The 14,524-nt window shown below is 36.0% G+C and overlaps 1 pseudogene; it reads left to right on the top strand.

Annotated features, from left to right (window-relative positions):
• The first annotated feature begins 2,205 nt into the window (after positions 1 to 2,205).
• LOC120170713 lies at positions 2,206 to 9,513 on the top strand (annotated as a pseudogene).
• Positions 9,514 to 14,524: the final 5,011 nt, after the last annotated feature.

Raw genomic sequence — 14,524 nt, 5'->3', positions numbered from 1 at the left:
CGGTTACACGCGATACGAGTGTGTATTATACATGTATACTAGTACTCGTTTTCTTGGTAAAAAGTAATTATATATACACAATTGGTAATTTTATTATTGAATACATATTCTTGGTATAACAAAGAATCATTAGCTAATTAAAGAAAAAAGAAGTTTTTTTTGTACAAGAAAAGACGTGATTAATTATTAGTGGATTTATATGCAGAAGTCATTAATTTCAATAAATAATTCCTTTGGAATATATATTTATTTGTGAGACATTACACATTTATTAATGTAAAAACCAGTGGGCAAAACATTTTAGATTATTAATTTGCATATCTAATATATTTATTCTGCTATGAAAAAAACCTATCAATATGACAATATTGACCAAGATGACAGTAAAGTTTGTGAAAAACATGAAACTAAAATGGTATTCGGTTTTGGATTCATATATTTAAAAATTGTGGTTATTCATATATATATATTAGACATAACCAAATGATTTTTATGGTAAATAAATCATTATTATTTTTTGATGTCTCATATTTGAACATATAAATATTAATAATATGAACATTAATGTCAAACCATTAAAAGTTATATTTGAATAATAACCATATATTTACCTAAATTAATAAAAATATTTATTATATTAATCTTATTTTTCTTCATAAAACCGATCTAAACCGAACTGTTATCACCAGTATATATTCGTATATCAGTAATCATACTCTTGCAAGTAAATTTAAACAAAATTAAAGTGAAGAAGATGCATTATCTTTCTCTTTATCTCCTGCAATTACACCTCTTTCTCACCCTCCATTAATGCTATTGCACTCTCCCAATCAATACCCTCTTCAACTACTAAGCTACCATATTTTCCTCTCTTTCTTCTCTTAATTTCTCTCTTTTCTCTCGTCTTCTTCATCTGGTAGCTAGGTCTCGGTCAAAAACCACTCATCTCTTAACCCCCAAAGGTGGTTTTTTCACAGTGACCCTAAACTTAAAAACTCCATTCAACAAAGCTCGAAACGGTTTAGGTCTCATTCTCTCTTCCGTTTCATATGTTTAATAGCTACAAAGGAAGAAAATTGCCCGTTATTGAGAAAGAGGTTGTACAAAACATGGGTTTCTTACAATCCAGTATTAGACAAATTAGTTGAGCGTTACAATCTTTTGGTCTGAAAGTTCATGCGAGTCAAAAGGTTTTCTCACTGTGTCAACTCTGCTATCTTTTGGAACTTTTTGGTATGACTAAAACGCCTCAGTCATTTCAGTTATTTTTGAACTTGTACGATCCCATTAGCTTTTCCCAGGAAAAAAAACTATTGAAATCAACACAAAACCTCCATAGAAAATCCACGATATGTCATCTGTGCAGTTCTGGTTAGGTTTTAAAGGCACACCCTTTGCTAAATTTCCTTTGCCAACAATCAATCAGGTAGGTTTCTTTCTCATTTTCACCCATTTTGCTGCTTTCTTACTAAAATAGTATGTTTAGTTCTCAAATGGTAGATTTGAGCTTTGATTATATCTTAAGATAGGTCTTAAATGAATATATTAAGATGTTACAAAGGAAATGAATATCCTTCTCGATAAACCAGCTTAACTTTTTCTTAAGTGGGAGATGGTAAGTGGTTTACCTGGCCTAGAAAGTTAACTGGTTTTGACTTTATTTATGCTTGTTTTTTTTTTCTCCTTTGTTTATTTATTCATTCTCACTGTTCCAAAGTTTCTTTTCAATTTACTAGCTTGTTCCCTTGGTAGAACCCAGAAAATCCATATCTATTTGTAGCCATGTTCAGCCCCGATATATTTGATACGAGCCCCAGTTTGTTCGAAAGCGAACTGACGGGGAGGATGAGGATCGACGATGATTACGCCACCAAATCGGGTACTGAAATGGATGCACCTTCTGGAGATGATCAGGATCCTAGCCAACGCCCCAAGAGGAAGCGTTATCATCGCCATACTCAGCATCAAATCCAAGAGATGGAAGCGTAAGATCTTTTTTCCTCTTGTACTTGCAGATAGAAAGTGACGCGAGACAGATTAAAGAAGCCTTTTGTTCTTTTTTTTCCCCTCAGATTCTAAAAGAGTGCCCTCACCCAGATGATAAGCAAAGGAAGGAGCTCGACCGCGAGTTAGGGTTAGAGCCTTTACAAGTCAAGTTTTGGTTTCAAAACAAGCGCACCCAGATGAAGGCTCGGCATGAACGCTATGTTGAAAGCTGAGAACGAGAAGCTCCGTGCCGAGAACAATAGGTACAAGGAAGCACTAAGCAATGCTACATGCCCCAACTGTGGAGAACCAGCTGCTTTTGGAGATATGTCATTTGATGAGCAGCATTTGAGAATTGAGAACGCCCGGTTAAAGAAGAGGTAAAAGAAAAACATTACAGAAATTTATTCATAGTTTGATGCTCAAATTCGTGTCATTTTTGTTGCAGATTGATAGGATAACTGGTTCAGCAGCTAAATATGTAGGGAAGACAATCAGTATTTTTTTTCCTCACCTTCCTGGTGGAGCTTTCAATTTTGGAACACAATCTGGGTTTGTAGGAGAGATGTATGGTGGTGGTGTTGGTGATCTTCCAAGTTCAGACTCTTGGCCTACTGAAGCTGATAAGCCTATGATTGTTGAGCTTGCAGTTGCTGCAATGGAAGAACTGATGAGAATGGCTCAATCTGGTGAACCTTTGTGGGTTCCTGGGGAGAATTCTGTGGATGCCTTGAATGAAGAAGAATACTTGAGGTCTTTCACTAGGGGTATTGGACCAAAGCCTCTGGGGTTGAGATCTGAAGCTTCAAGGGATTCTGCTGTTATTATTATGAATCATGTTAACCTTGTTGAGATTCTCATGGATGTGGTAAGCTTCCCCCCCCCCCCCCCCCGCCGAAGTTCGAGATTATTCGATCAACTGTTTGTGCATCAAATATAAATATTTTACATAAATGTTCAGCTTCACTTAATTATTTCTGATTTCAAATTATTGATTTGAAGAATCAATGGTCTAGTCTGTTTTGCGGTATTGTTTCAAGGGCTATGACTTTAGAAGTCCTATCAACTGGTGCAGCAGGGAACTACAATGGAGCCTTGCAAATGTATTAATTAGATACTATACATTCAATCCAATAAACATGTCATGCATGAAATTGTAGAAGTATTTTAAAATATATTTCTATGATACCATTTATCTTTAGAACAGATACCGATGATCTAATTAATGTTCTACGTTTTCAAATGACAGCTGAGTTTCAAGTTCCTTCAACACTCATACCGCCTCGGGAGAATTATTTCGTGAGGTACTGCAAGCAGCACATCGACGGAACTTGGGCAGTGGTTGATGTTTCCCTGGATAATTTACGAATGAGTTCGATCTCCAAATGTAGAAGAAGACCATTTTTAAAATTAAACACTCACACAAACAACTTTTATTGAAACTCAAACAAATATTACAAGAGCACTCTCACTCAAAACAAGATACTATAACTACTCTTATAAGAATTTGCTTCTTCACTCACTTAGAAGCTCTTAATTTTTTGATGCTTAAACTAAAATGGGGAATGAGTATTTATACTACTTAAGAACAATCATATACTACACAAATAAACTAATTTAAACTATTAAAAAATAGACAAATACCTAACTCTCACCTAACTCTTCACCTAACTAAATTGATGTAAGCAATGACATCAATTTAGTTTGGGTTTGGGTTTAGGCTCCCATAATGGATCAAGTTTATGATCCAAAACCCTCCCTTAAACTTGATCTTGTGACCCCTAGTAAGTTCCTTAATCTTATGAAGTCTTCGCTGGTCAGTGGCTTGGTAAAAATATCGACAACTTGATCTTGTGACTTCACGTATTCAACTTCCACATCGTTTCTTGCAACACACTCTCTTATATAGTGGTAGCGAATATCGATGTGCTTGCTTCAATCATGGAATACTGGATTCTTTGCTAAGGCAATGGTTGACTTGTTGTCGACACAAACCTTGGTAGGCTCTTCTTGTATCAAACCTATCTCCTTCAATAGATTTCTAAGCCAAATTACATGACAAACGTAAAAGGTAGCAGCAACATATTCCACTTCACAAGTGGACAATGTGACAATCGGTTGTTTCTTTGACATCCATGTGAAAGCAGTATCTCCCATGAAAAATACGAATCCAGTAGGGCTCCTTCGATTATCTATGTCTCCACCCCAATCACTATCGTTACATCCAATAAGCTTGTAATCATTAAAAACTGAATAGAGCAAGCCAAAGTCAATTGTACCTTTAAGATAGCGAAGAATTCTTTGTGGCTTTAAAATGGGTGATTGTTGGAGATTCCATGTAGCGACTAACCAATCCAATTGCGTGAAGAATGTCAGGCCTCGTGCAAGTTAGATAGCGTAGACTTCTCACCAAACTTTTGAAGAATGTTGGATCTACACTTTCGCCTTCTTCATGTTTGGACATCTTAATCCCGTATTCTGTCGGTGTGCTTATTGGCTTACAGTTCTCCATCTTGAACTTCTTCAGGATTTCCTTTGCATAACTTTCTTGTGAAATGAAAATTCCATATTTTTATTGCTTAACTTAGGTAGTACGCCATGAGTCCCATGTCTGTCATCTCAAATTCTTTCATCATCACATCCTTGGATTCGTTAAACATGCTTGGGTTACTTCCGGTGAAGATCAAATCGTCAACGTAGAGGCACACGATCAAAATATCTCTATCTTGATCTTGATATAGAGTATGCTCGTAGGGACATTTATTGAAGTCATTCTCTTGGAAATACTTGTCAATTCGGCTATTCCATGCCCTTGGTGCTTGTTTTAGCCCGTAAAGAGCCTTTTTAACTTCAACACCTTTTTTTAGTGCCCTTTGACTTCGTAGCCTGATGGTTGCTGAATGTAAACTTTTTCTTCAAGAACTCCATTTAAGAAGGCAGATTTTACATCCATCTGTTGTATCTTTCACTTGTTTTGAGATGCCAAAGAAATGATTAGTCTGATAGTCTCCAATCGAGCAACAGGAGCAAATACCTCATCATAGTCAATTCCAGCCTTTTACTATAGCCTTTAGCAACTAGCATCGCCTTGTGCCTTTCAATCTCTCATTTGGTGTTTTGCTTTGTTTTGTACACCCATTTGACACCTACCGCCTTATGTCCCTTGGGAAGTGAGGCAAGTTCCCATGTGTCATTCTTCTCCATGGCCTTGATTTCTTCGTCCATCGCATTTCTCCATTTCTTTTCTTGTACTTCTTCTTGAAAGCTCATTGGTTCACAATCGACAAACAGACGAAATAATGTAATATTATCTTGTCGTTCAGTTACCTCATAAGATCTCTAAGGCTTCTTGTACGTTGCACAACTCTTTCACTTTGACTCCCACTTGACGATGATGAAGGTGATGAGTCTCCTTGAGTGGTTTGTTGGTGAAGAGGGTGGAGTTTCAATCTCTTGTTGAGGCTCACCTAGTTGTTCCCTTATTATCTGATCATCTTCTTCAAACTGAGGAAAGAAATTTAAGTCATCTGCATGAGAGTTAAAATCCCATTCTCTTTCTTCGTTAAAGACGCATCTGGACTAATCACAATCTTCTTATTGTCTGGATTGTACATCTTGTAGCCTTTCAAATTAGCATCATAGCCAATGAAGATAAAACTCTTTATCATCAAGCTTCGTTCTTCTCTCGTTTGTACGTGAACATGGGCTATACTTCCGAAGGTTCTCAAGTGATAAATGCATGCTTTCTTCCACTCTATGCCTCTTGCGGTGTCTTTCACCAGACACTTCTTGTTGGAGATCAGTTTGTCAACTAGACTGTACACGTTACTGTTTCCGCCCAAAATTCCTTGGGTAGTTTCTTGCTTTTGAGCTGCTTCGTGCCATGTCGAGGATTGTTTATTCTTTTTTTATGCCATACCATTTTGCTGGGGGTTCTAGGAACTATCATTGGTCGACGAATTCCATTTGCTTCACAGAACTCTTGAAACTCCTTTGAAGTAAATTCTCCACCTCGGTCGGATCTCGTGGCTTTAATCTTTCTATGCTTTCTCTCCATTGCTGGTTTGAACTTCTTGAAGACTTCAAAAAATTATGACTTCTGTTTCAAGAAATACACCCAGGTTTTTCTTGGAAAATCATCAATGAAGAGAAGAAAAATAGTTACTGTTACCGAGAGAGATTGGCTTGATCAGTCCACACACATCGGTATGGATGAGCTCAAGTGGCTTTTTGGCTCTTGTCTCTGACTCCTTTGGAAAGCTTTTCCTGAATTATTTCTCGACTAGACACCCTTCACAAAGCTGGTCAGGATGGTTGATGCGAGGTAGTCCCTTCACCATCTCTTCTTAGATAGCAGCTCTAGACCTCCAAAATTTAGATGCCTAAATCGAAGATGCCAAAGCCATGATGCATCTTTGTAGCAAGCTTTCAGGCACTTTGCAACATCATTTTGTATATTGATCAAGAACATTCTATTCTTTGACATTGACACTTTAGGAATGAAATTATTCTTATCATCTTTTATAGAAAGATTATAATTATTCATATGAATATCATAACCTTTCTCTACCAGTTGCCCTAAACTTAAGATGTTACTTTTCATATTGGGCATATAGTAGACATTGGAAATAATTGATGTCTCCCATCTTTCAAACGGATAAGGATGTTACCTCTCTTTTCACTGCTATTGTGGAATCATCTCCAAACGAAACATTTCCGCTTATTGGCTCGTCTAGCTCCATGAACATGTCTTTCCTTCCACACATGTGATTGCTTGCACCATTGTCAAGATACCAGGAATTTGCTTGGCCACCATCAGTTTCCTTTCGTGCTAGAAGAAATTTTCTTTGTCATATGTCTTTTCCTCTATGTAGTTGGTCTTCTCCTCAATTTTGTTGTTGGGAGCTCTACATTCTGAAGCATAATGCCCAAACTTCTGACAATTATAACATCGAACTTGAGATTTTTCATATCTTGAGTTCGAATTGATTCTTCCACGACCTCGTGTTGAGTTTTCTCCTTTCTCATATTTGTTGTTGGAATTGTTGTTGTTGTAATTCCAGCCTCATCCACGACTGCGACTTCCACCTCGTCCATGGCCTCTACCTCTGCCTAGGCCATGTTGGTTTCTATCATTGCGTTGGCTTTCATGCATATCCTTGAGTTGCAGCTTGAGGAGTTGCTCAGTAAACTCATGCTTCTTCTTATGCTTCTCTTCGTATGCTTGCAATGATCCTTGGAGTTTCTCGATCGTCATTTCTTCCAAGTCTTTATTTCTTCAATCGTCACGACGATGTGCTCAAATTTGGGATCCAACGAACGGAGTATCTCTCTATTATCCTCACATCTTCTAACTTTTTACCATTTCTTTTTAATTGATTATAAATAGCTACTACTCTTGAGAAATAATCTGAAATAGACTTAGATGCTTTCATGTGTAAGGATTCGAATTCACCTCTTAATGTTTGGAGATGAACCTTCTTCACTTGCTCGGATCCTTTGTAAGAGGTTTGCAGTTTCTCCCATGTTTTCTTGCTAGAGCTTGCACTCGAATCTTTTCAAAACCATCATCATCTAATGCTTGATAGATGAGGTAGAGAGCCTTCTTGTCCCTCTTTCTTGAATCTTTCAAAGTTGTCTTTTGATATGGTGTAAGAGTAGCAAAAACATCATCATCCGCAGGCTCGTTATGGCCTTTCTCTATGATAACCCACACATCTTGTGATCCAATAAGTGCCTTCATTTTGATACTCCAATTTTCGTAGTTGTTGTTGAGTGTCAGAACTTGGAATTGTTCCATACCATTTGCCATATCTCTCAATATAATGAGAATTTGCAAAATCCGATTGCACGGATGAATCCAGAACGCCGAAAAACCTTGGGAAGGACTTGGACAACTCAGTTAAGGGGCTCCAACTCAGTTGACTCGGCTCAACTCAGTGAGTCAACACAATTTTCTGCCAGCAGTCTTCCGGCGGTGCATGGCGGCACATTAGAACTCAGATTGGGAAGATTTTGGTGGCGTCGAATTCCTATCATCGAGAAATTCGATCTTTCCAACTCGCTCTGATGCCACTTTGTTTGAAATTAAACACTCACACAAACAACTTCTATTGAAACTCAAACAAATATTACAAGAGCACTCTCACTCAAATACAAGATAGTACAACTTACTCTTATAAGAATTTGCTTCTTCACTCACATAGAAGCTCTTAATTTTTCTTGATGCTTAAACTAAAATGAGGAATGGTATTATACTACTTAAAACAATTTTACACCACACAAATAAATTAATTTAAACCATTAAAAAATAGATAAATACCTAACTCTCACCTAACTAAATTGATGTAAGCAAAGACATCAATTTAGTTTGAGTTTGGTTTAGGCTCCCATAATAGGTCAAGTTTATGATCCAATAGACGATCGGGTTGTTTGATCCAAGAATTACCAAATGGGTACTCAAAGGTAAAGCTACATTTTTGGCTTGCATTCTCGGTTTATAGCAATCGAAGTCTTCAGTTAATCATCGCATTTTTTCATGATATACTTTAGGTTATATGGGTTGAACATGTAGAAGTGGATGATAGAGCTGTCCACAACATATACAGACTATTAGTCAATTCCTGTTTAGCTTTTGGGGCAAACCGATGGGTTTCTACATTAGATCGACAATGCGAACGTCTTGCGAGTTCGATGGCCAGTAACATTCCGGCCGGGTATCTATGCGGTAAAAGGAAACATAACCACTTTCTCTTACAAGTTCAATTGTCTGTTTAGTGCACGTTCTGGTGTTATATTACATGTTCTGCAGTTATAACTAGTACAGAAGGAAGGAAGAGTATGCTGAAGTTGGCAGAGAGGATGGTGACTAGCTTTTGCACCAGAGTCGGCGCTTCAACCGCCCATGCTTGGACAACTTTATCGACAACTGGTTCCGATGATGTGAGGGTAAAGGGTAAAGACCAGGAAGAGTATGGATGATCCAGGCAGGCCACCTGGTATTGTTCTAAGCGCTGCAACTTCCTTCTGGATCCCGGTTCCACCAAAGAGGGCTTTCGATTTCCTTAGGGACAAGAACTCTCGAAGCGAGGTAAGCGAACATGATCATCAAAGCATTTGAATAGTTTCTTTTGTCACCATAAACCCTAAACCCTAAATGCTTCACTTGAATGTATAGTGGGATATCCTCTCAAATGGTGGTGTAGTAGAAGAAATGGCTCATATAGCTAATGGACGTGACCCAGGCAACTGTTTCCTTACTACGTGTAAATGTAAGCTCTTTAGCTCTTTTCATAATTCTTATAATTAAGCAAACATTTTCCAATTCTAAACAAATTTTTACAGAGTGGAAACTCAAACCAAACCAACATGTTAATACTACAGGAGAGTTGCAGTGATGCTATGGGATCATACGTGATTTATGCCCCAGTCGATATTGTCACTATGAACATCGTCTTAGGCGGCGGGGATCCTGATTATGTCGCGCTTCTACCATCGGGTTTCGCTATACTTACCGACGGTCCATGACATAATGGAGAAGAAATTGTGGAAATCGGCTCCGGCGGCTCCCTCCTTACCGTCGCATTCCATATTCTAGTTGATTCGATCCTGACGGCAAAACTGTCTCTCGGATCGGTGGCTACCGTCAATAGTCTAATAAAATGCACAGTGGAAAGGATCAAGGCGGCGGTCATGTGTGATAATGCTTGACCGAGAAATGGTGGTGGCCTCTGATGAAAAGAAGTCAAGAACCCATCCCTTTTATGATCCTTGCAAGGGTAATAGCTTGGTTCGGGTATTGACTTTTCCAATCAAGAAAACCACCATTTTTGTGACCATAATTAAGGCCAAGTCGCTAAGACTAATTTCTTTCCCTTTCCTTTTGGTTTCATGTGTTCTATGTTTGAACCTTTAGCTGGACTCATCCGCCATTGACAAACATTTGTGGTTGGTTTATGTTTTTGTAGCTTTGAAATCAATGAATAGCCTTTGCTTTTGTTACATAGAACATTGAATTGCCTATCATTATTGTCATTAATCTTAACTTTGAATCATCGGTATCTCCGCATTGAATTGCCTCGGTCGGTTAAAGCATCGGTATCTCCACATTGAATTGCCTACATAGAACATAGAATCAAGGTCATCACATTAATCTTTTTTATTTTCATCCACTATACCTTTATTGTCATTAATCTTAATTAATTAATGTGTGCAGAAATATGTTTTCTGTTCTTTGAAATGTAAATTAACCTTGCAACAAAAACAGAGGATCCAATACCATGACCGATTAAAATTTCCCCTATAGAATCTCTACAACAAAGTTACTTAGTTATAACACCCTAATCTAATAAAACACAAAATCGACCGATTAAGATGTCACACGAAACCACCGGAGTGACTAACCGAAAACTTTTCATAAAAACTTTTGTAAAACACCATGCAAAGACAATTAAATAAATTTAAAATCAAATAAAATAATTTAATTCATATTGAGGAGCTCCCAAAATACATACATCAAACTATACAATCGAGTATATAAAAAATAAAGTTAAGACTCAAGTACAAGAAGGTCTATGAATAATACATGCCCTCTAATGAATAAGACTCAAGACACACTGTAGCACCCATTTCCATTAAACTTTTCCGTACACAAGTCATAGGTATCACATGATTTTTTAAAACATTTACCCATTTGTAAAATCCATAAAATTTTGTTTCGAAATTTAAAACCAAAACATTTTAGTACAACAATAAAACGGTCGTTGAAACATATTACCAAACCTATCGTTTTAAATACATTCGAAAGCATTTTCCTTAATTTCAATTACATGCTAGCAATTTTCAAAAATAAACATGATTTTCCTACTGTTACTGATGATAGCTACTACTACTGCTGCACTCCTTACTCGGCTAGTCTATGCTTTTACCTACGTGTGAAATCAACACACGTTAAGTATTTACTTAGTGAGACATAATATTGTAAAAAAAACGTTAGTATATACATAAGTATATCATGGTTATTTGGTTTCGAACTAAATCGTATATTCTATAAGGATCGATAAATCTCTATCCTTTAAACCAAATTTCTTCCATACAATCATCATAATGATTCTCATTATGTAGTACATACCCATGTTTTTGTACATTTTCCCCATTATTATTTATTAATTATTCGTTCTTTTCATTTTTTACATCCTTTCATGCCGATAATGCATCATTATTCATCTAACTTGCATTAGTGGCACCTTTCTGCCAGCATCGTTATTCATCTAACTTGCATTAGTGGCACCTTTCTACCAAAAATGCACCTTAGACATCTAACTTGCATTAATGGCACCTTTATGTCAAAAATCATAGTTAGGCATTTATTCTTTCATCCAAAGACATTTAACCTTTCATCTAACTTGTATTATTGGTACATTTCTGCCAAATGCAAAGTTAGGCATTTAGTCTTTTATTTTAGAACAGTTCATACTCTAATAATTATTCATAATATCAATTAACTATTTACTTTCATTATAAATTCTTTAGTTTGCACCAGTAGTGCCAATACAATAATTCACCACCTCATTAAGAATTACGTGGGTTGCACACATAGTGCCTAAACGGTTGTTCATTAACTTATGATGAATTCAGTGGATTGCACATATAGTGCCAAAACGGTTGTTCATCAACTTATGGTGAATTCCATAGGTTGAACATATAGTGCCAAAACGGCTGTTCAACAACTTATAATGAATTTCGTGGGTTGCACATATAGTGCCAAAACGGTTGTTCATCAACTTATGATGAATTCCGTGGGTTGCACATAAAGTGCCAAAACGGTTGTTCATCAACATATAATGAATTCTGTGGGTTGAACATATAGTGCCAAAATGGTTGTTCATCAACTTATGGTGAATTCCATAGGTTGAACATATAGTGCCAAACGGTTGTTCATCAACTTATAATGAATTTCGTGGGTTGCACATATAGTGCCAAAACGGTTGTTCATCAACTTATGATGAATTCCGTGGGTTGCACATAAAGTGCCAAAACGGTTGTTCATCAACATATAATGAATTTTGTGGGTTGAACATATAGTGCCAAAACGGTTGTTCATCAACTTATGATGAATTTCGTGGGTTGCACATATAGTTCCAAAACGGTTGTTCATCAACTTATGATGAATTCCGTGGGTTGCACATATAGTGCGTAAAGTACACATAATACTTATATACAATTATAACATATACTTTTAACACACACATTTATAACTCTTACTGTACATAATAAATGCACTCACCTGGCTTGCATCGCTATTATATCCCATAACGTAAATCTGATTGCTCAACTACTTTGCCTTTGATTTTCATTTTGCTGGACTCGGAAGCTTGATTTCGATCTACTCAAGCATCCATTAAAGACACGTACAATATCAAATGTTAGTATATTCCCTAACATTTATACTTGCTTACACAATACTCAAAAGTACTATTATTAAATTTTCTATAACAATCTCAACCTATCTTAAAATTTTTGGCTCAATAGTATCGGTACCCCTACCATGGTATCGATACTTATATATTATGGTACCGATACTCCCTTTCAGTATCGATACCATTTCTACATTCTATAATCAATGGTATCAATACCTTCCTCATAGTATCGACACTAATTGCATCAGTATTGATATTGTTCAGCTGATTTCTTCTAATTTAAGCATATTGTATTAGTATTGTTCTTCCAATACCAATACCCTTATCCATATTTTCCATTTTAGCCCAATTTTTACCCAAATTTGGCCAATTTCCCTTATTTTTACCTCCAGCAACACTATCAAACTCTTCTTTACTTATCCCGACTAACTTTCCCTCATTTAACTTCTTATAACATCTACAATCTCTAAAGAACAATTCAATCCAATAATCATACCATTTTTTCTAACATGTTCTTGAATCCATCCAATGCTTCTAATCTCTTATTTACTTCTTTGACAAGTCAAATATACTAGTAAACATCAATAAAAGCTCATATCTTAACATATCATTCAAAAACTCATTTTCCTAAATCACAAATATTTCATCAATCTCTTAATTTTAATCTTATTTGATCATTCCTTAAGCCTCTATAATACTAAATGATTCAAAAACCAACCAAAAACGAAAGGAAAAGCTAGCCAAATGAAACCTTAACTTTGGCTATGAATGAGAGCTCTTCCACGGGAAAGAAGAAGAAAAGAGAGATGACTTTTGTTAACTTACTTTCCCCTTTTCCCTTACTTTAATACCTTACTAAAGAAATAAATTTAAATTTATTTCCCTTCAAAGGACCAAAATGTCCCCTTATTCATCTATTGTTGCAAATTAGTCTAAAAAACTATTCCAAATCATTTTCTCAGCTTTTATCATTTATTCAAATAAATTCTTAAATTTTTAAATCTTTTCAATAAAGTCACTGACCTGATATTTGGGGTATTACAATTCTCTCCCCTTAAGAAAATTCATCCTCAAATTTAAAGACTTTATGCTTTTACCACAACACTTCAACTAAAGGAATCGGTTTGTTATGTGGTTTTATTGATTTCTCCAGTCATATCCGTATTGGTTCTTTTTCATAACTCAAATATGCTCAATAATTAATAAGCAACAACACATGAAAACATTATATGTCTTGTCCGTTTCGGGAGGCAAAAGCTAACTGATAAAATCTCATAAGGTTAAAAAATTCTCGGACTCAATCCAAACCGCAATACTTCCTTCCAAGGCGATACTTTCAGAAAAACTTTATCACCTTCTTGTTATTCAATCCCTTTTCTCTTTAGATCAGAATAAGACTTTTGTCACTCGGAAGCGATATTAAAATCATTTTGGATAACTTTCATTTTATATTTCATTTCTTTCATTAATTCAGGTCCAACTAGATTTCTATCTTTTAACTCAAACCAATTTAATGGCTTTTAACTTTTTCTCCTATATAAAGCGTCGTAGACAACCATCTTGATGTTCGATTTATAATTGTTATTACAAGTAAATTCTTCTAAAAGCAAATATTTTTCCAATGATCCCTTTTCCATTCATGAATCGATATTGATTGAAACAATATAGAAGATACACGATGTTCAACTTTTCCTCTAATAGTATGTCAGACATTTTGCTAAAATTTTCATGATGGCTCTTTTCAAACCAAGCTTCCCAACCGACTCTTTAAATCTTGGTACCTCTTGTTCCACCTGAATGCATAGTCAATGGACTTAACACCTCAAAAATAATATCTTTCTAAATTATTAATCATCGGGAATACAAAGTCTCCCACGATAATACGAACATCCATCGAACCTGACCTCAAAAGTACTTAATCTCTTCATTTTCTACTTATAAAATTCTTATCAAGAAATTTTCGTCTTTCATTTATAATTCTCTTGTCAGATCTAATAAAACATCGACTTTATCTTTAATTAAAACCACAGTGCCATTTTCCATTGAACATTAATCGCACATCCATAGCTCGCAAAACTGCAAAAGGTTCCTGACCAAGTACCTCTACAACAACATTGGCA

This window comes from Hibiscus syriacus, unplaced genomic scaffold (genome assembly GCF_006381635.1).
Source record: "Hibiscus syriacus cultivar Baekdansim isolate YM2019G1 unplaced genomic scaffold, ASM638163v2 tig00111783_pilon, whole genome shotgun sequence".
Lineage (NCBI taxonomy): Eukaryota > Viridiplantae > Streptophyta > Magnoliopsida > Malvales > Malvaceae > Hibiscus > Hibiscus syriacus.
The sequence above is the reverse complement of the archived record's forward strand: the minus strand, read 5'-3'. Positions and strand labels throughout refer to the sequence as shown.